We start from the raw sequence: 13,395 nt of genomic DNA, 5'->3' as shown, positions 1-13,395 counted from the left end.
TCTTTGCCTAGCGTGGGGTCTGGGGATGGTAGGACCCTCCTGCTGAGTCTGTAGTGCGTTGTTATTTCGGTATATTTAATCAGGTCCTCTTGTTTGCCTTGCTCCGGTGGCACTCCTCCAGCCCGGTGTGTGAGACCTTCTGCGAAGCTCAGACCCAAGAGCTCAATGAGAAATTGTTAGACTGGCCGAAGATGCCGCCGGAAGAACTACCGGCCTGCAACTAAGGCGAATGTCCCACCTTCCTGGTCTAACCCGCGAAGAGCGGGACAGTTACTCTGTTGGACGAATTAAAGTTATCTTTCTCTCTGGACGCCCATACGCCGCCATGGACTGGATGAATAGCTTTTGCGGCTGTATTTCGGCCCGTACAAGGTCCTGCGGCGCATCGGACCGCTTAATTATGAAGTCATTCTATACGGCCCGACCACATCTCAGCGGCGCAGGACATGCCCGGAAATTGCCCACGCTGTGCGCCTAAAGCCTTATTACGCACGCTAAAGGCCCAAGCTATTTTAACTTGTCGCATTTTGTTTACGGTGTTTGTTTTCTATGCGTCAAGACGATGACTTTAAGGCGAGGTGGGGGAGCAATGCTGGGAATCATTCAAATGTTTGTTCTTTTTAGGCAGCCGCTGGCATGCGGCCTTATCACTGTGAATCTAGTACGCGGATCGATTCTGTATTGTTTGTTTATTCATACCTGTTGCACCGAGATGATGCTGTATCATTTTCTTTGTCACGTGCACAAGATGTTTTGACCTGTATTTCGACGATTCCAACCTGTTTCGTACGTTTCTACAATGTTGCAGGTCATTTAACATTCACGGGCGCGACAGGCATTCTTAGTTCGACGACCGACGAGCACGATTCTGTTATCGTCGCCACCAGTTCGCTTAGTTCTTTTGCAGGCGCAAGTCAGCCCATAAAGAGTTTCATTCAAGTGCGACGACAGTGCCTTTGTTTATAGCTACCGGGCTTGTCACCACTACGTGACAACATTCAAGAAGTCATTGTGTCAATGCCAGTCACTAATGCATGAGGTTAGTGCTTCAAACGTTCCCCATCATCATTAAGATTATCCCGGGCAAAGAAATTGTTGACACTGACGCCCTCTAACGGTTTCTAAATAAAGTGGAGCTGCGAAAGAAACTGAGCAGTCAATGCCATTTTTTCTTTCATATGGGAGACAAGCAGCTGGGAAACATCCTGCAGGGAACCGAAAAGGACGCAGTTATGTCGCAATCGCTTTGTTACTCCAGCAAAGTGTGGCCCGAGACAAAGCTACAATTCCCGGATGCCCTGCGACACTATTGGGCCTACCGCGACAAACTGCATGCCGAGGACGGCTTGCTTCTTCGACGCAACAAGCTGGTCATTACGCCGGCTAAGCTCTTGGAAGTCCTCAATTCACTGTACACGAGAGAAGAGGAAATGAAGGCAAGGACACAACAGGTGATTTTCTCACCCAAAATGACTTCTGACATTCGTCCATTAGCCGATTCCTGCCCTATATGCATGCCAAAAATTTAAAAAAAAATCATATATGCAAAGTTTACAATGCTTTTTCATCTTGAGCCCACTTTACCTTAGCAGTCTATTGTTATGGACTTATTTTGCTACGGAGGCAACGAATACTTGATTCTAAATGATTTTTTGCTCTTTCTTTTGCGACATTCGAATAGATAGATGGATTTATTGAAAGGAAAAGGGAGAGAGGTTGGCCGGAATAATTCAAATCTGTCCTGTTACTCTGCACTGGGGGAGGAGAAGGACAGAAGAAAGAAGATCATGATGGGTGACGATGTGGGAGAAGGCATATGAAATACATATACAGGCACAAAAGCTTGCATTACAAGTGCGAATCACGTCCGCTGGGGTACAAAAAAACGGCAAAGAGCACGCACTGCCATGACACGCTTACCCTTGTACTGCAAGCGCCCAGCAGCAGTTCCTCCGACAGAGGCCGCTTGTGCAAACGCTTCAAGGAAGCGGCTGGCCCACTTCTTTCGCACGCATATGCTGGGCACACCAATAATATATGGTCCACAGTCTCTGGTATGCCACAAATTGCCACATGTCCACCTGTCCAATTAAATGTAAGTACTTGCTCGTGAAAGCCACGTCTACACGAAGTCTTTGTAGCAATCATGCCTGATGACGCGGAACATAAAATTTTAATGTTCGATCGAGCCTTCTTAGACGAATGTGCCGGGTATCCGGCTGGGCTCATTAAGCTGCTGTAGCATTCTCCATGAACTCGTAAGAATGCACGTCGCATCGGCTCTTGAAAAAGGCACAGCTGTTTCGAGGCCATTGATGATTGCGCTTTTCGCTTCAACATCGGCCTGTTCATTGCCATGGAAGGAGGGTTGAAATCTGGGTCAGTTGGTACATAGTCTTAAAGAATAAAAACCAGCCAAAGGACGAGGACGAAGAAAGACTATGTACACACGGAAGCTGGAACTAACAAACAACTGTGCTTTATTAAAATAATAACATTTCCCAAAAAGCCTTGCAAGGCATGCGCAGCTCGACGTCCAACACACAGCATAAAAGTGACAAAAATACAGACAAAAAACAAAACCAAAAGCAGCAACGCTTCGGAGATAGCAAATGTACTAGGGTCTTTGAGATAAAAAAACTTTTTTCTTTCTGCATCAACGATATGGATGCTGTGCTAATACAATTATCTCCTTGCATACTTATGTGATAAGCTTCAAGAACTTCGCGCTCTACCTTACCTTTGCCCCTACCAAGAAACGTAACATTTGAAAACAGCGGATAACAACCGCAATCCCTACAATGGCGAGACAAATTAGCTCCGCTGGTGTGTGACAAAGAGTTGTGATGCTCTCGCAGCCTATCGTAAACATTTTCACATGCTAGAGTGATCTTATAAATAACACGTGTGGCACAAAGAACATAACAATCATTATGTCGCGTCGAGCACACAGTGGCCTTAGATCTGCAATGAGCAATACGAGAACAAAGAATTGATAGCTTGCAAGGAGCAGAGAAGACGACCTTGACGCCTTGCCTCGCAGCTACCTTTTTGATATTATGGAAACTCCCATGCACATACGGCATCACCTCAAGTTTCCTCCATTTGGCGTCAGTAAGCTTGGGCACTTTTTCATGGCCCCTTTTAACTCTTTGTAGCAACGATTCTGCCACAGCATTCAGAAGTGCATTTTGGAATCCTGCGGCCAGCGGCCGGCCAACATAGTTGTCAAAGCTACTCTTTATTTGGTGGTGGCAACTTTTCTCCAGAGCACTGCGAAAGCAATTCATTACAATGCATCTCTTAACGATTTTAGAGTGAGCGGAGGAGTACGGTAACAACGCTTTCTTGCTTCTCGGTAAGAAACACCAGCAAACGTGCCCATCGTCAAGAAAAGTTAGTTGAAGTTCTAAAAATCTAATCTTTTGGTCATTGGGTAGTTCGTACGTAAAACAAAGAGCGTTAGTGCAAGCCTTAAAGGCCTTCAAGACGTCGTCAACAGCCTGATGAAAAGAGTCATTCGGTGAAAGTTTTAAAATTATCAAAAAATCATCAACATATCTAAAAATTTTGCACACGCGTTTGTCAAGAACGCAGCCTTGTAGTAAGTTGTCGAACTTTTCTAATAAGATGTGGCACAGTACAGGAGCTACACTAGCCCCGATACAAATTCCCTTTTTCTGGATAAACAGAGTGCCCTTAAAAACTGCTACGGTGGATGAAAGTTAGACTGTCAAAAGTTCCAAAAACACATCAACCGAGACACCACATGCATTTTGGAAAGCGATCACGCCGTTCTGTTCAATCAGTTCACGCACAGCAACAAAAAGTTCGTCATGAGGGATGCTATAAAACTCGCATGGAGCTCGCAGTGGCCAGGGATCCATTGAAACATTATCCTGTGGCCTTGCAGCTGGGCAGATGTGAGGAGCTCTATAATGTTTAGTGCCAGGGATTTGTAGGCAGTGCGGCGTAAGAAGTTTTCCCAACTTTGCAATGCAGTCTGAGTCCGTGACTACACACCATTTTTGAGGTGGTTCGCCACATATGTAGCGAATAGATTCCAGAATATCTACAAGTTCTGCAGCGGTTGACGCACAAGTATGTCCCAAAAGGAAATGTAGAGTCGTTTTCTGAGCTTTTATGACCACAGCTACAGCGGATACCTGTGCTGAGACAGATCCATCGGTGTATACGTGAATATAATTAGGATAATCTGACCAGATGTGCGCCAGAGTAAGCTGTTTGAGTCCACTAATTGGCACCATCGATTTCTTTCGTATTCCGGGAACACCAAGGTGCACCAAAGGTTCATCCATCCTCCATGGTGGTTGGGCGGGACGATATGGAAGGGCTTATCTTTTCAGTACTTCCGACTGATGGCAGCGGAGTGCACTTGTAAAACTGCAGTCCGACTGCTCGTCCAGAATCTTGCTGAGTGGGTGAAAACGGTGTCTTGTAAGTGCTAGTAAATATACACGAAGTGGTTCGTGTGACAAGTACATGGATATGTCTAGTGAAGCAGCGCAACGGCACAACGCCAGAGGTAGAAAGGGACAAACACAGCGCTGAACTGACAACAAATGTTTATTCCGGATGCTAAGCATAAATATATATACTTTAGCACAATAGAGAAAAAAAAACAAAGAAACAGGGAGGAGGGGAAAGAATCAACCCAGTCACTGTGCGCATGCAACCACTTCGCGCGCACAACGATTATACGATATTAAATAGTTATGCTCTTTCAACGAGATGGCTATGGAAGGCGTGCTGATACAATTATCACCCAGCTTCATGATTTCAGATGCTTCGATAATCTCTCGCGCAAGTTTATCCTTGTGCTTGGTAACTACTTGGCTGTTTTTGAATACTGGGAGGAGGAGCAGGAGGAAACAACTTCATTTAACACATTACATTAAGCGTTAAGAATGTCCTGGGCCAGGGTCACCAAGGCCAACTGATCTTGCAGCTGGTCAGAGGCTAACCAAGCCCGCCACGTAGGGGGAGGAGGGTGTGGAAAGTGAGGAGATTGTAGGGCGACAGGGCATGAAAAGATGCAATGCTCCATGTTTGCATAGTGTTCTGGGCAATTTGGGCATGCAGGGGAATGTATGATTCTGTATAGAAAAGATCGGGCAGGAGTAAGCAGTGTATTTAGTTGTATGCGTCTAAGAATGCGGATTTTCGTGGTAGTGAGAGATTTATCAGGAAGGGGAAGTGTACGGAGAGTTTCTCTAATGTTGTCGTAGTGAACGTTAATTTCTTTTTTGTAGTGAAGAGTAGTGTCCCACGTTGGTGGATAAGGCCAGGGAATCCCAGGCGCCCGGTGTTGAAGTTCGCGGGCGAGGCGATACACTACCTCATTGCCTGGGATTCCAGCGTGACCAGGAATCCACCTCAGTGTTACAGTGCGGGGACGTAGTTTGGTAAGAGCTCTGTGTAGATCATCATGTAGTTCTTCAGGAATGCGACCCGTGCGAATGGCGCGTATAGCTTGTATTGAATCAGTGTATATGGTATATCCTGAAGGGTTAGGGGGTACTTGTGCGAGGTCTTGAATACTGGTAACTATTGGTAGGGTCTCGAGAGTCGCTGTAGGAGGAGGATCTATGTAAGGACCGAGGGTATGCGTCACTACATCGCTACAGCTCTGAATTGAGTAAGCAGCCGTACCGACGTTAGTTCGTGATGCATCTGTGTAGATGATCGTGGAATCTGTTGGGTGAACATGGTTGGAAACGCGAGCGGAACGTCTGCCTGTGTTAGTGTCAGGTGCAACCTTTTTTTGGAATGGGGATTATTCTGAGGTTATCTGGGAGCGAAGAAGGAAGGGTAATTATAGGGAGGTCTATAGGTTTGAGTGCAACCTGTTGTAGTATCCAATATCCTTGTTTGGTGCTAGAAAGACGTGCCATTTGCCGGTCGCGATGTTGTTGTATGAGGTCTCACAGGGGCAAGAACAGCCCCGTAGATTATAGGCGCCCCGTGGACGTATGTACAGGGACGTTAAGGGCGGCCTTGTACAATATGTGAAGCGCAACCTCAATCTAATGTCTTTGGCGACAAGCTAGTGCAAGGTAAGGAATTGTATATAAAATTTTGCTGAGTGCTAATGCGTGGACAAGCTGCCTGACTTGACCCTCGCGTAGCCCGGCGTGCTTATTGACTATGCGGCGAACTAGATGCGTTAGCTGATTGCAAACTTTAACGGTTAGCCTGATTGGTTGACTCATGGATATGAAGTCCGAGGAAACATTAATAATCACGACAGTGAATACCGATGTGGCGGGCCGCGTTCTTAACGTTGTTTCCATGCTCCCTAAGTCTATTATTTATACAATGGCCAGTTTGGCCAATGTGTGAACCACCACACGTAAACGGGACTGAATACACCACGTTTTCTTGACATCTTGCACGTAGTTGTGGGCGCGTCGTACCAGAGACCCAGATGCAGATGTCGTCAGCATATACACTTATGTGGATGTTAGTTGGCAGTTCACTCACCAGGCAAATTAGCGCAACATTAAATAAATTTGGGCTGAGGACTCCTCCCTGTGGAACTCTACGACCGTCCTGAAAGCGGGTAGTATCTCCTTCAAACGTAGTCATTTCAGCAGAGCGGCCACTGCGATAGCTCACAATCCACAAGTACCGCCGGCCACCAACTCCCATGTCGTCAAGTCTACATGAATATCATCATGGAAGACGTTGTCGTAAGCTCCCTTTATATCTAAAAAGACAGCAGCTTCTAGTCGACGGTCGCGCTTTTCGTGTTCTACTGTCGGCACGAGGTCGATGGCGCTGTCAATGTAAGAGCGTCCTCGACGAAAGCTAGTGACCACATTACTCTCTAAAACCACTCATGTCTTGCCAGCGCCATTCGCTCCATAACTTTTCCAACACAGCTTGCTAAGGCAACTGGACGGTATGAGGTAAGTTCGAGAGGGGGCTTTTCAGACTTCAAAAGAGCAACCATGTGGCTAATCTTCCATTGTTCGGTAATAGTACTCGACGCCTATATATTACTGAAATAATTAAGTAGTGCAGATCTACCATCCTTGCCTAAGTTTTATCATCATCATCATCATCATCATCACCCTGACTATACCCACTGCAGGGCGAAGGCCTCTCCCATATTTCTCCACTTAACCCGGTTCTGTGCTAGCTGCGTCCACTTAAACCCCTGCGAACTTCTTTACCTCATCCGCCCACCTAACTTTCTGCCGCCCCCTGCTACGCTTTCCTTCTCTTGGAATCCAGTTTGTTACCCTAAGCGACCATCGGTTATCCTCTCTTCGCACTACATGTCCTGCCCATGCCCATTTCTTCTTCTTAATTTCCACTGGAATGTCGGCAACCTGAGTTATTTCTCTGACCCACTCTGCACGCTTCCTATCTCTTAATGTTACCCCTACCATATTTCGTTCCATAGCCCTCTGGGTTGTCCTCAACTTAAGTAGAACTCTCTTGGTTAGCCTCCACGTTTCAGCCCCATAGGCGAGTACAGGTAAGATGCAACTGTTATATACTTTCCTCTTTAGCGATACCGGTAAGCTGCTAGTCATAATCTGTGAGTGCTTGGCAAAAGCGCTCCATCCCAATCTTATTCTTCTTGTTATTTCCTTTTCATGGTCCAGATCTGCGGTTACTACCTTCCTAAGTAGACATATTCGCCTACTACTTCCAGTACTTCGCTATCTAATGTAAACTGCTGTTCTTTTCCGAGGCTGTTGACCATTACCTTAGTCTTCTGCATATTGATTTTCAAGCCTACCTTCCTACTTTTCCTGTCTAGGTCACCAATCATTATTTGCAGTTTATCCCCCGAGTTTCTTAGCAAGGCAATGTCATCAGCAAATTGCAGATTACTGAGGTATTCTCCGTCTACCCTTATCCCTAACTGCTCTCATTCCAAGTCTCTGAATACTTCCTCTAAGCAAGCTGTGAATAGTTCTGGGGAGATTGTGTCTCCGTGCTTAACACCTTTCTTTATGTGAGTTTTGTTACTTTCTTTATGCAGATTTATGATTGCTGTGCAGCCGCTATTTATATATTATATCTATATATATATATATATATATATATATATATATAGCGGCTGTGCTGCCGCTATTATATATATATATATATATATATATATATATATATATATATATATATATATATATATATCTTCCAGCACTTTCACGTACGGCTCGTCTACCCCTGATTTCGCAATGCCTGCATGACCGCCGATGTTTCAATTGAGTCAAATGCTTTTTCGTAATCAATGAATGCTATGTATAAGGGCTGGTTATATTCCGAGCCAAGGTAGGGAAAAAACAGGCAGGAGACAAGGCAGTAGGTGACTATGGCATTGGTTCTAGGTATAGCAGGGGGGAGTTACTAGTTGAGTTTGCAGAGCGCAATAACTTACGAATCATGAATACCTTCTTCAGCAAACGGAAGAACCGGAAATGGACATGGAAAAGTCCTAACGGAGAGACTAAAAATGAAATCGACTTCATAATGTGTTCAACCCCCGCCATGGTGCAGGATGTAGAGGTAATCGGGAAAGTTCGGTGTAGTGACCACAGGATGGTGAGGTCCCGAATTAGCCTAAATCAGAAGAAGGAACGCAATAGATTAGTAAGAAAGAAACCCATCAACGAATTAGCGGTGAGGGGGAGGGCAGAAGAGTTCAGGATGTCGGTAACTTGAGTTATTTCTCTGACCCACTCGGCACGCTTTCTATCTCTTAATGTTACCCCTACCATTTTTCGTTCCATAGCCCTCTGGGTTGTCCTCAACTTAAGTAGAACTCTTTCGGTTAGCCTCCACGTTTCAGCCACATAGGTGAGTACAGGCAAGATGCAACTGTTGTATACTTTCCTCTTGAGCGATACCGGTAAGCTGCTAGTCATAATCTGCGAGTGCTTGCCAAATGCGCTCCATCCCAATCTTATTCTTCTTGATATTTCCTTTTCATGGTCCGGATCTGCGGTTACTATCTGTCCTAAGTACACATATTCGCCTACTATTTCCAGTATTTCGCTACCTAATGTAATCTGCTGTTCCTTTCCGAGGCTGTTGAATATTACCTTAGTCTTCTGCATATTGATTTTCAAGCCTACCTTTCTACTTTTTCTGTCTAGGTCATCAATCATTATTTGCAGTTCATCCCCCGAGTTGCTTAGCAAGGCAATGTCATCAGCAAATCGCAGATTACTGAGGTATTCTCCATCTACCCTTATCCCTAACTGCTCCCATTCCAAGTCTCTGAATACTTCCTCTGAACAAGCTGTGAATAGTACTGGGGAGATTGTGTCTCCTTGCCTAACACCTTTCTTTATGGAAATTTTGTTGCTTTCTTTATGTAGAACTATGGTTGCTGTGCAGCCACTATATATATCTTCCAGCACTTTCACGTACGGCTCGTCTACCCCCTGATTTCGTAATGCCTACATCACCACCGAGGTTTCAACTGAGTCAAATGCTTTTTCGTAATCAATGAATGCTATGTATAAGGGCTGGTTATATTCCGAGCATTTTTCTATCACCTGATTGATGGTATGGATATGATCGATAGTAGAGTACCGTTTCCGAAACCCTGCTTGATCTTTTGCTTGATTGCAGTCTAAGGTTGTCCTGATTCTGTTAGCGATTACCTTAGTAAATACCTTGTACGTAACGGACGGTAAGCTATGTTTTATAAGATTGTATAAATAATCCCGTCAAGATCGGGTGCAGATGAATGCCGACATGACCCTTAAATGACGAGTATGTTCTGTAATTAGTGCTTATATTCCACCGAGGGATGGCTTGGACAAGTCATATCTATTTTCAACAATCCAGTGTTGTGCAGCTCCTCGTGTTATTGTGGGGGGGGGGGGGATTTTAATGCTCACTACCCTCAGTGGGGTAGTGCCAAAATGGGCAATCGAGGAAGAGACCTAGCAGACTTTATGCATATGCAAGATTTCGTCAATATAAACTGCGGCTCAGCGACGTTTGTACGTGGAACAACCAACAGCGGCTGCTTGAATGTGACATTTGTTTCCAGAATCCTCCATCCCTCTGTTTCTTGGTGTAGTGATGGAAACACATGACAGTGATCCCATATCAACGTACGTATGCATTATGTAGTTCGCCACTTCGCCTGCTCCGCCTTTATGGCATTGATGGAGACATCCAGCGGTGACCTCCAGTCCCAGTCTCAAATAGAGGGCCTCATTACTTCCTCTCTCAGTGAGAACACCAGCTATGTTTGGGTGGTGGCGCCAGTGTCCAGCATCGACGTGGAATTCGAGCGGCTTCGCGCGATCCGTCCGCGGGCTGAAAGGAAGTACAAAAAAAAAAAAATCCGCGCAAGACCTCGCACTTTCTCGTCAAGCTAAACCACAAGTTAAGCGCCACCTGGAGAGGTTAGCAAGACAACGTTGGCGACCGTTCTGCTCATCTCTGGATCCCCGTAAGCCCCTGTCGCGTATCTTGGCATGTTGCGAGAAGCTTGCGCCCACCTCCGCAAGAAAGGCACTCTTTTCGTGCTCTGGCCCTTTATCAATGCCGCAATGAAGTTGACGTAGCTGAATATTTTTTGTAGAATGGTTGTGGGCACAATCCAGGCACAGTTACTAATTTCAGAGGTTTTCGCGCCACCTTCGCCGAATGAGCAATACGACGTGCCCTTTACAATAGCTGAATTTGACGCCGACATTAGGAAGCTGCACCACCATAACGCAAGTGGTTATCCAGGTACGCATGAAACTTTTTGCGACATGTACGCCGCCGTTCACCAGCGCAAAGTTCAGGTAGCTCGCATTTGATTTCCACAATAACCACGTTATGTCCAGTTCCTACTATGTACGTGGTAACGGCATGGCAGGGAATGCCGTTAAAGAGGCAAAACATGTGTTTAGAATGCTGATTTGGCACCTTCGAATTTTGGAGCGCCTTGCTAGTCCGGAGCCGAAGGGCTGATGGGCCGTCGCACCTGCACGAAGCTGCCAGTATTTTATTGCAGTATCGTGCCAAAGACCACCGAATTGCATTGAAACCGACCAAGGCCGTCTACAAGCTATTAGCAGCAACCAACATAAGTGATACAACAAGTCCGCCAGATATCTCTAGACTTACGCACAGGGTCCACAGTGTCCGTATGCAAAACTTCGCTGAGAACCTGCGCGCAAGCAATGGTTGTTGTCAAAGCAAAGACACCGCAATCTTGCACAATGAATGCAGGCAGCTGACAGCTGCGTTGCACAAGAAGGCATCTATGAACAAGGTCGGAAATGCATGACCCTCTTCCCCGAACACGACTCAGCGGAAAGTCCCGAAGCTGTGCTTTGTGGTAGCACCAATAATCCTAGGAAGCCACAACGATTTCATTAGCCGGAAAGCCGATCTTAACTTCTTTTTGGTAAAGGGAAACTGTGGAAAGTGCACCGTCAGCAACACGTGCGCACACGACGGCCGGTGGCATGCCTCAGACCAAGAGCTGCCGTTGTAAATACCACCCCACTTCGCAATAGATTCATTCCTCGTTTGCTTACACCTCACACTCTATATTTTCGGACAAAATATTGTCTCGAAAGGCGTGCATCTGATTATTGGGCACGCGTCAACCGTGGTTGCAGATTTTCATTTTGGTGTGATCTTAAATTCAAGAATACTTCTTGCGAAGTTCGTTTCAGTATTTCACCAATGACATAGCTGGGTCTGAAAAGCGCTCTGGATGACGCGCCTTTTTTTTTTTTGTGTGTGATCCATGATGCCTCGATAAACTTCCTCCGCTCCGGTGAGGTTCGCTGGCGAACTCCTGGTGCCTTGTTGGAAAGCTGTTGGCTTTCCTGGAAGGCCATTTTAACCGCCAGGAAGAAGTGATGATAGATGGAGGACCTCACGGTAACCTTCCGGGTTCTACCATTATAAATATAGGAACGCAGACACCTGGACACCTCTAACTTCGTTTTAATCTCTGATCCCCCTGGCTTTCCATATCACAAGGCGATCAGTCGCCTTCTCGCTCCCCTCATTCCAAACCTCTTCTTCCTCCTTTTCCTGCTTGCATATGCATGCGCGAAATTGCAGCAGCAGGTCTCTATCCGCTCTCGGTACGAGTTGACGTGAAAGCCAATCCCCACGTTTCTAAGGAGCTTCACCTCTCGAAATTTGATCCAATTAGATCTTGACATGCTGATTCTCCTTGCGTTGAGTGCAGCGATGCTCGAGTCCCTCTTGAAGAAGCCTTGGTGGATTTTGTCCGGAGTTCTTGTGTCGTAGGCGTATATACCGCGTCTTTATGGCGTCGTTGGGAGCCACCATGTAGGCCGCCATATCGAGAGTCTTTCCCCTGTCATCATCATCATCATCAGCAGCAGCAGCAGCAGCAGCAGCAGCCTGACTATACCGACTGCAGGGCGAAGGCATCTCCCATATTTCTCCAATTTACCCGGTTCTGTGCTAGCTGCATCCACTTGACCCCTGCCAACTTCTTAACCTCATCCGCCCACCTAACTTTCTGCCGCCCCCTGGTACGCTTTCCTTCCCTTGGAATCCAGTTTGTTACCCTAAGCGACCATCGGTTATCCTCTCTTCGCACTACATGTCCTGCCCATGCCCATTTCTTCTTTTTGATTTCCACTCGATTGTCAGTAACTTGAGTTATTTCTCTTACCCACTCTACACGCTTCCTATCTCTTAATGTCACCCCTACCATTTTTTTCGTTTCATAGCCCTCTGCGCTGTCCTCTACGTAAATAGAACCCTATAACTATCATTTGATCTGCGCATAAATGCTCGCTCGTTTACGCGTTGTTCTTGGAGTTGATGTTTGAGATATCTTCGGCCTTGCCCTGCCCATGTGCTGGGTTTATAGCCGCGAACGTGGCCTGTAGTAAGTGACGTGACATATAATCATTCAAAGTCCAGCCTCTGTACCAGAAAATAATCGCTCTCCGGTAGCTCCAGCATCGGTGCCTTCTTGCGAATGTTGGGGTATTGCCTGTTTTAATGGTTGTTGATTGATTTCTTCTTCCAGACTCTATGCTCACAGGAGTTTCCATTGGGTGCTGGTTTCCCATTTATTTTTATCATGCGGTTCTGTATCCCGAGAACGTTTTCCCACTTACCGTTCTTGAATTCCACGATGTTCACATTTCCGTGGACATTTTGAGGCAAAAGCTTCCCTAGGCTAGTCAACTCCAAGTCTCGCGTGTGCTCCGTCGTTAGAAAAAGCCACAGCTGCGTATGCGCGAACCTCGTGACGTCACAGGAGAGGCGCAGGTGGTGTGAACCGCCGCTCCCGCCGCAACGGCCGCCGCAGCTCCGCCAATTGACATTTAGCCGGGGCCGCGCGCTTTCACCGGGCTGTGTTTAAGTCTATGGAGAAGTGTAACGGTTACGATGTTGTGGAAT

Source organism: Amblyomma maculatum, chromosome 1 (genome assembly GCF_055883805.1).
Source record: "Amblyomma maculatum isolate TAMU_Amacu chromosome 1, ASM5588380v1, whole genome shotgun sequence".
Lineage (NCBI taxonomy): Eukaryota > Metazoa > Arthropoda > Arachnida > Ixodida > Ixodidae > Amblyomma > Amblyomma maculatum.
This window is presented reverse-complemented; position numbering follows the sequence as displayed.